This window comes from Gymnoscopelus microlampas (assembly GCF_963454915.1).
Source record: "Gymnoscopelus microlampas genome assembly, chromosome: 16".
NCBI lineage: Eukaryota > Metazoa > Chordata > Actinopteri > Myctophiformes > Myctophidae > Gymnoscopelus > Gymnoscopelus microlampas.
Window position 1 is genome coordinate 8,084,960 of NC_139953.1, and position 10,335 is coordinate 8,095,294.

The window sequence follows — 10,335 nt, forward strand, 5'->3', positions numbered from 1 at the left end:
CACACACACACACACACACACACAAAATCCAGGAGTTGAGGGAGAGAGCTTATACCTGTACATCAAAGTCTCCCTTCCATTGATGTCCTGGATATAAATAGATAATGGATGGACTGGAATTTAGCTGTGTGTGTGTGTGTGTGTGTGTGTGTGTGTGTGTGTGTGTGTGTGTGTGTGCGTGTGCGTGCGTGTGTGTGTGTGTGTGTGTTTCCGTCTAAATGCTCCCTTTTATCTCACAGAAGACAACCATATGCTGATGTTTTTGACTGTTTTGCGTTCAATATCATGTCCTGTCTCCTCAACAAAACACTTACTTCACATATGTTCCATAGTGAGTTTTCCTCCACTAAAACCTATTCCAACGCCTATTCCAACACAGGCGTGTTAGTCTTTTATAGTCTAACACTTCCACAATATCTGAATGCTATTTAGAGGCTGGAAGTACACCCGCTGAAAGCCGATCCCGGAAGCTGTCAGTTCCGTTGATGAAAACATATTTCAAAACATCTCTTAAACTTATTTTTTCATTTCCATTTCTGATAAGCAGCAAGCTATATGTATATGCTTCTCATAATAGGCTCTATGCACAGCAGCCATATTGTAAGACATTCACAGGTGTTACCAATGATACTAATGAAGGCTCTGTTCCATTCTGGTCAGACGGAGTCAGGGTGCTGATATTGTGCATGTTGGCTGACTGGAAACACTCCCAAATGGCCCTTTACGGGTGTGTAACTCTGAGAGTTATGGGGGTCGTGGAAATCTGAAATTCAAAAATCTGAGAACTACTGTGCTATACTAAATGGAACAGAGCCTTCATTAGTATCATTGGTAACACCTGTGAAGGAAGCGATAATATGGCTGCTGTGCATAGAGCCTATTTGATTTACATTAGGACAAATCTACGCGACTACTAAGCGAAACAGAAGTGGAATATTTTTAGCGCTTCCTTTAGCACACCTCTGTCTCTTTCTTGACATTAAGTAGACACATCTTGTTTTATTTGATGGCCTTCCTGCCCTGGCATTTGGCCTTTGTGCCCTCAAAAAAAAGGACAACACCAAAGGCCAAGTGGCCTTGCCCTAAAATGACGAAATTCCAGGCCTGCAGCCAACAGTCTGGCTTGAGAGACTACAGGTTTGTGTGGGTTCCAGGCAAGAAGGCTGTTGTAAAGACTATATCGTCTCTGTCGGGTGGAAACCTCATTATGTCCAAAACTGTTACTTTTCAGTATTCAAATTCAAAAGCATCAAAAGTATCAGATCTTCAAGCTCAAAACGTGTCGCTTCGCGCCGTGTTTCGAGTTTGTGGATCTGCTACTTTTGATGCTTTTGTGTGACGCTGCAGTGTGATCAAGTAGGGCGTTGATTTACGAAAAAGAAAAAAACACTTAAAGTTGGAAAATGGAGATAAGAGGTTTCTGCCCGACAGCAACGATATTATTGTGGGACATGAAGAGTTGACCAATGTGTACAGCTCAGTGGTGGAAGAAGTTACAGTTCTAGTTCACTCGTCATCACTGAGGGATCTTTGATGATTCCAGTAGCATTGACATGAAGGCATAGGCCTCCAATTCCTCATGTATTCTTTCACTTTCAGTTGACCTCTTGCCTTTGTTCTCCGTAATGAGCTCAGAGGCTCGCAATAAATCAAAGCAAAACTCCACAACGCTTATTCCATGAACAAAATAGGCCTTCACGAGTGACAAAATTAAATGGAAACTTGAGCCATTACAAATGATCAAACGAAAGAAAAATCAGGACAAAATGGCAGAGACTGGTTAAAAACATCACACTTGTGCTAATTAGCGTTGTTCAAACACATTATGATGTCAGGTGATGCTGCGGTGTGTGACATTGCATCAAATAAACTCAGGTACTAATGAACTTGGTTATTTTAAACATTTCGCTGCGTGTACCTGTGACAATTAAACCCTCTTGATTCTTGACAGCGGGGATGGCTCTATAAAGCCTGATTTGCCGAAAATAGCCACATCTACATGCTCACAACGCTTGTTATTTCAGCATGCAACACCGGCACGGAACAACATATACATTAAGCATCAACACCACCATGGGATACAGCGTTAAGGCTTACTTAGCAACGGAATTTGGGACGTATATTGCTTCACAAGGGACTGAATGTTCGAGACATTTAATTTACTTTACTGAACTTTTAATTATTCAGCCATCTGCCTCACGTCGGCTATACTACCACCACGGGAGCGAGCCAGGAGATGAGTGTAGCTCTCCGAAATGTCCCCTGTAGTGTCAGTAATGTCTTCACAGAAACAATATTCAACCTCCCTGTGAGGTGATTATACCCTCAGCGTGTTTTTTGGGGGGGAGGGAGGGGAGAACAGAAGTTTTCTGGCAGGAAATCAGGCAATAAATGAAAAGGAAAAAGATGTAATGAAATGTTTCCTGGCAAACGTAATGTCCCAGTGAGATTAAAGCAACAACAGTGCAGTGCCATCTGTCCAAGGCAATGTGACTCCAATGCTTCAGAACATGTGCATCACACATTCACAACATCCTAATTTCAGAGTTGGAAAAAAACAATCTTCCATGGGAGGAGAGGAGAACAGAAGGACGTGAATAAATATCATGTGTAGATCAGCGCTTCCCAAACTGTGGGCCGTGACAACCACTTCACCCACTTTCTAATCTCTCAAGAACAGATTCTGCTCTGCGTTTGAATCTGTCGGTAGCCGTGTTGACAACCCGTGTGCATTGGTTACAAGTGGGCGTGCTATCAGATCAGGAAGCAGGCCGCGCTTTACCCAATCAAATGTAGTGGCCGGTTTACGTGTGTGCCGTTCCTTCTCCACTAGAAACATGCCGAAACTCGTTTAACAATAGCGTCCCTGAAGGCGACAAGACCACGGAAAGTTAGTAACATTTTAAATTGCTCTTTCATCATAGAAACTAGTGGGCTTATAACCAAAACGATCCATGCTCTTTGGGAGAATTGGTGTTAGTGTTCCGTGGAGAAATATTGTTAGTGGGAATGAAAACATAGTCGCACATCGGAACTTGGAAGTGGAGCACTGGAGGCAGACCCAAAAACCCCGGTTTCCTTGAAGCACGGGTGCTCCGTTGAGCTTGTCCCAGAGCCAAGTGAAGTAGCTAAGTAAGCTAAGTAAAAAACAGCAGAGGCTGTTTTTCCTTTTTGTTCCCAGATTGCCCACTTTCAACCTATCTTCATTCTAATGCTCATGATATGGTACCATTTTTGTCTTCTCAGTCTGTGTCTCAGAGGAGGGCTGTAGACAGTTCACAAACCTGCCTACCAGTGACTACCAATCATTGTTAGGCAGGTTAAAAATAAATACATTTAAACACTTTTTTTGGTTTAGTTTGTACTAACGTGAGAACAATGGCTTCCATAGCATACTAACTTTCCAGTAATAGATAGCCTGCTTTTTCCATTAGCATCGATTCCCCATCGATGATGTCACTGGTAGGCGGGTTTCTGAACTGTCCAAAGGCCTCCTCTGAGACACAGACTGAGTAGACAGATATGGTACCATAAATGAACATGTGAGGACCAATTCTATGAAGATAGATTGAAAATGGGTGAAGTCAACCTTTAAGATTTTGACGATAATATAACATTAAAAAAATTACAATAAAAAGTGTGAAATGTCATAGGAACTTCCATTTATCCAAGCTGGACGGAACACAATGGATTGATTGATCAATAAAATAAACATGCTTTGAAAATGCACACTGCCCACCCATCTGACCACTTAAGTTAAGTGGTCAGATGGGTCGGCCGCGAACACATTTGAGATTTTAACCCATTAAGACCTGAGGCCGCTTCTAGAAAAATTCTGAAACCTAACAATTTTTCGGAAAAAAATATACAAAATACATTTTCACAATTTTTCAAAAATAGCAGATCTACAAGCTCATAGCGCGGCACCGCGAGACACAGATGCGTTCAAGGTCTTAATGGGTTAAAGGGGGCCGTGCTCCAGAACAGGTTCCTTAGATGTACATTTGGACTTGTTATTTAGCCATTTTCACATTTCATTTTTTTCTACTTTGGGCAAAAATAGCAACAAATATACAACAACGCTTATAAGTGGTTAATTATGCTAATTGTAGAGTTTTGTCAACATAATATTGGCAGCACTGCACTGTGTGTGTATCCCTGCCTTATATCATCTGTTCCCACGGTAACAACGCGAAGGATGAGGCAGCATTACGAGCCTTCTCCTAATATCTGCTGGTGAATGTCAATGTGTGTCAGCTCACATGTCTGTGTGTGTGTGTGTGTGTGTGTGTGTGTGTGTGTGTGTGTGTGTGTGTGTGTGTGTGTGTGTGTGTGTGTGTGTGTGTGTGTGTGTGTGTGTGTGTGTGTGCGTGCGTGCGTGCGTGCGTGCGTGCGTGCACATGTGTGCCCCGGTGGGCACATGTACAGTATATGTCCTATCTATATTTTAATGTGGTTTAGAAAATAAAACATGTATTCATAGTCTTGGGGGCAAGACGAGTGTGCTTTCATGTTAGCGGAAGAGTGTGTGTGTGTGTGTGTGTACGTGTACGTGTACGTGTACGTGTACGTGTACGTGTACGTGTACGTGTACGTGTACGCGTGCACGTGCGTTTGTGTGTGGTTATCCCACAGAGCAGTGGAGCGCAAGGTGATTGCTGATGATGACTCATGTGGGCTCTTTATCATTTCACATGACGATGATCGAGAGAGAAGTGTAACTGAACAGAGGGTTGTGTGTGTGGGGGGGGGGGGGGAGTGGGGCTGAAGTGTGCGTGCAAGAGTGAAAGGAGAGGCGCAGCAAGGCGGCAGGAATAAAAGAAAGATAATTTATAGCACAGCTCGCGATCTTTAAATATTTAACGGTAAATTCCTTTCAGAATGAATCTTGGGAGAGAGAGAGAGAGGAGTAATACTGTACAGAGAAACATGCACTGTATTCCTGTCCCATCTTCTGGTGCTTGGTGAAGCTGCTCAGGCTGTTTCGCGGTGTGGACTCGCAGAAAATGTTTTCAGCGAAAGCTTTCCCCACAATAACAGCAAACAGAAAATACACTGGTATAGAGCCCTGAGGGACTCCGCTGAACCATATGTAGTCCTTGGGCCAGACGAGATATCGATACCACTAAGTTGGCAAAACCTTACCTATACTAAATTGTTTTTTGGGCCAATATAAGTAAATAAAAATATGATAGACTTTCCATAGGAGCAGCTTTTTATATTTTTTGACATGTTGTTATTTTTCTCTATAGGCGGATTTTCATTCATAGCCAACAACATATTAAAAGTTATATAACACACTTTTTGGACATCACACTGCTCCTTTTTTTTAATAAATTAAACAAACCTGTGTCCAATTAAAGTAGTTGATGAAGTGGGTGTGGCCTATTTGGTGGTGGAGCAGTTTTTTCAGGAATCAAAGCTGAAGTAGTAGAGGCCCTAGGAGGGGTCCACGCGCGACTGCTTTTTTTTTTTTCTAGTTTTGATTTTTGGCATCCATAGGACCTCTAATATTGGGATTTTGATGATCCCAAGAAAAAAAGTGGTCCCAAGTGTGTTTTTTTCAATGTTTTATTAACCCTATGAGACCTGCGGGATGGCTGGCTGGAACGCCGGCGAGACTGTCTTTCGGAGACTGTGGAACACTCAAATTTAGACGTAGCCCAAAGATAGAGATACCATTTGATTCCAGACAACCTCAGGTTTCCAATGGGACCAACCTTGTCATGCTACCTTGTCGGGAAGGGGGCTAAATACCTAATGATTCAAAGTTAAGACAACATTTTGGCGAGGGAAAAACGACCATCACCATTTTCCAAATGGTCCCTTTAAGCTGTCACCTCAATATATGTGAATGAAAATGGGTTACATGGATACCTACAAGCCTCTCCTGTACAGACATGCCAAATGTATGCCTATCTCATGCAGTTCTGGGCAAGAACCATGCAGTGTTTTGCATGCAGTACAAATATGTAATTTCTGCCTATTGTAAAAAGGAGACCACTTCTAGGAGAGGAGACTGCATCTATAGCTGTATGAGACCACTGTACTGTATCTAGAAACCACTGTACTGTATCTAGACCACAACACTGTATCTATTGCTATCTGAGACCACTTTAATGTATCTAGAGACCACTGTATTGTATATATACCACCGCACTGTATCTATTGCTATATGAGACCACTTTAATGTATCTAGAGACCACTGTATTGTATATATACCACCGCACTGTATTGTGTATATATACCACTGTACTGCATCTATTGCTACATGAGACCACTGTACTGCATATATGAGACCACTGTATTGCATCTAGACCACTGTGCTGCATCTATATCCCACTGTACTGAATCTATAAACCACTGTACTGCATCCAATCCCACTGTACTGAATCTATAAACTACTGTACTGCATATATAGACCATTGTACTGCATCTATAGACCACATACATTGACCACTGTACTGTATCTATAGACCACTATACTGCATCTCAACTCAACACAGCTTTAAACATGTATATATAAAGCACATTTAACATGACTATGTTGCCACAAAGGCTCGGTAGATGCAGTAGAGTGATCTACAGATGCAGTAGAGTGGTCTACAGATGCACTAGAGTGATCTACAGATGCAGTAGAGGGGTCTACAGATGAAGTAGAGTGGTCTACAGATGCAGTAGAGGGGTCTACAGATGCACTAGAGTGGTCTACAGATGCAGTAGAGTGGTCTACAGATGCAGTAGAGGGGTCTACAGATGCACTAGAGTGATATACAGATGCAGTATAGGGGTCTACAGATGCAGTAGAGGGGTCTACAGATGCAGTAGAGTGGTCTACAGATGCACTAGAGTGGTCTACATATGCACTAGAGTGATCTACAGATGCAGTAGAGTGGTCTACAGATGCAGTAGAGTGGTCTACAGATGCAGTAGAGTGGTCTACAGATGCAGTAGAGGGGTCTACAGATGCACTAGAGTGGTCTACAGATGCACTAGAGTGGTCTACATATGCAGTAGAGTGGTCTACAGATGCAGTAGAGGGGTCTACAGATGCACTAGAGTGATCTACAGATGCAGTAGAGTGGTCTACAGATGCAGTAGAGGGGTCTACAGATGCACTAGAGTGATATACAGATGCAGTATAGGGGTCTACAGATGCAGTAGAGGGGTCTACAGATGCAGTAGAGTGGTCTACAGATGCACTAGAGTGGTCTACATATGCACTAGAGTGATCTACAGATGCAGTAGAGTGGTCTACAGATGCAGTAGAGTGGTCTACAGATGCATTAGAGGGGTCTACAGATGCACTAGAGTGGTCTACAGATGCACTAGAGTGGTCTACATATGCAGTAGAGTGGTCTACAGATGCAGTAGAGGGTCTACAGATGCACTAGAGTGATCTACAGATGCAGTAGAGTGGTCTACAGATGCAATAGAGGGGTCTACAGATGCACTAGAGTGGTCTACAGATGCAGTAGAGTGGTCTACAGATGCAGTAGAGGGGTCTACAGATGCACTAGAGTGATATACAGATGCAGTATAGGGGTCTACAGATGCAGTATAGGGGTCTACAGATGCAGTATAGGGGTCTACAGATGCAGTATAGGGGTCTACAGATGCAGTAGAGTGGTCTACAGATGCAGTAGAGGGGTCTACAGATGCACTAGAGTGGTCTACAGATGCACTAGAGTGGTCTACAGATGCACTAGAGTGGTCTACAGATGCACTAGAGTGGTCTACAGATGCACTAGAGTGGTCTACAGATGCACTAGAGTGGTCTACAGATGCACTAGAGTGGTCTACAGATGCAGTAGAGGGGTCTACAGATGCAGTATCGGTGTCCAGAGATGTCTACAGATCACGACAGTAGTCTACAGACATACTAGAGGGGTCTACAGACACACGAGAGGGGTCTACAGATCACGACAGGGGTCTACAGATGCACTACATGGTCTACAGATGCACTACAGTGGTCTATCGATACAGTACAGCAGTCTATAGATACAGTAGCTAGTCTATAGATGCAGTACAGTGGTCTTTAGATGCAGTACAATGGTCTATATATGCAGTACAGTGGTTTATAGATTCAGTACAGTGGGATATAGATGCAGCACAGTGGTCTAGATGCAATACAGTGGTCTCATATAGCTATAGATGCAGTACAGTGGTCTCATATAGCAATAGATGCAGTACAGTGGTATATATACACAATACAGTGGTCTCATATAGCTATAGATGCAGTACAGTGGTCTCATATAGCAATAGATGCAGTACAGTGGTATATATACACAATACAGTGGTCTCTAGATACAGTAAAGTGGTCTCAGATAGCAATAGATACAGTGTGGTGGTCTAGATACAGTACAGTGGTTTCTAGATACAGTACAGTGGTCTCATACAGCTATAGATGCAGTCTCCTCTCCTAGAAGTGGTCTCCTTTTTACAATAGGCAGAAATTACATATTTGTACTGCATGCAAAACACTGCATGGTTCTTGCCCAGAACTGCATGACCATCTTGGATGGCATCTTGAAAATTATGCCTTTCTGCTAAGTATATTTTCCTGGATATTTGGGATGTTCTCAAGCATGCCTAAAGGTACCAGAATCAATTGAAAACCCTTTTGTATCAATGTTTAGGGAGGTTTAGTGGTACTCTTTCTTATATGCCTATTGACCGGTCTATTTCTCATAAAAAGTGCTTGTTTAAGATAAGGCTGAAAATGACCACCCCAGAATGAAATACTATGGGTAAATTATACATTTCCTGAATCCTTAGGGTCATGTCAGTATTCCAGTTGTTGTGTTTTGTGTCTCTGATGTTTCTTGATGCCACAGAACTAAAAGAAAATATATGGTTTAGGCGGAAATTGTGAGGAAAAAAAAGGTTATTAAAGGTTTGAAGAGCTCCAGTGACCACTGTACTTATCATACATAGTCACCAAAGGGCTCGAATGAAAGCTCAAAGCGTCCCCTTAAAAATGATACCAAACATAAAATATAAAACATTGTAATATGCCCTGAACGTGAGCCAATACCAAGATATGCACATGTGTCTAAAATGCCATTTTTCAATGGGGGGTGGTAACTTTAGCAGCTGATAACCCCAATTTAGCTGGGCCTCAGGAAGGTCTATCATACAAAAATAATATCTAGGGATGTATAGGAATAAAAAAATCCCAACTAGAATTTGCCATCCCAGGTGGTAGCGATATGTGAAATTTTGGGGTTTGGCCCAAGGACTAATGGGGTTTAGGTGGTTAATTTATACCCCGAAACTGTCGTACGATGAAAGCCCACATATAACAGCCTCCACCATTTCCCCCCAAAATTGCCTTTATTTGTTATAGTGTTTTTCTTTGTGGCCATATTCAATAAACGTTACAGAGGATCTGGAAATCTTTGTCGATGTGTCAATGACAGCTGTAACTCACTCTGTCGTCGGAAGCCCTCTTCAAGCTCAGATTCAAGTTCGAAATGCATGCAGCACTTAACAATTTGTAAGGAATAACATAGTGACTTTCAAAAGTGTGATTCACCTATATATAATAGGGCCTACCTAGAAAATGTTAAGTTGTCTTTTTTCAGCGAATGATGTTTAAAAAAAAGTAGGCTGAGACTACTATATACACTGCATACATTTACGTACACATTTTGTTGAAGACTAGAAATCAAAGTCTTCAACAAATAGGTATGGTTCTTTAAAGAGAGAGAAAGACAGGCTAAAACAGTGGTTCTCAAAGCGGGGTCCGGGGCCTTGCGGGGGTTCCAGGGGGTCCCCAGCTAAATAATCGGTGTTGCCATGTGTACACTCTCAGAGGTAATGGGATCCATGCGGGCTAATGCATACAAACTGGGGGTCCTTGAAATGACAAAAGTTTGAGAATCACTGGGCTAAAACAAAAAAGTGACAGACAAGAAGACTGGGAGATAGAAGGGGAATGTTTGTGTCTCTGTCACCTTAGATTTTAGCCTTGGCTTTTCAAAAATAGCAAATATACAAGCTCACAGCACGTCACTTTGTGCCGTGCTGCGAGGTTGTACAAGTTGAATAACCTTTTGAATAATAATTTTGAATTATTAATATTATTAATATTATTATTTTTTAACACAAATCTTCTCTTCTGGTGGTCCCTGGCACAAAACATTTTCAGATGGGTGGGTCTGCGGCCAAATACATATAATTTCGGGGGTCTTTGGCACGAAAATGTTTGAGAACTACTGATTTAGAAGGAATTTGTAGAATCTGCCTCGCACAGGTCTTAATACTAGGTTAAGTGAATGCTCCCAGTACTCTCTGTAAAGCTGTGTTCACACTGGCAGATACAAAGGATAC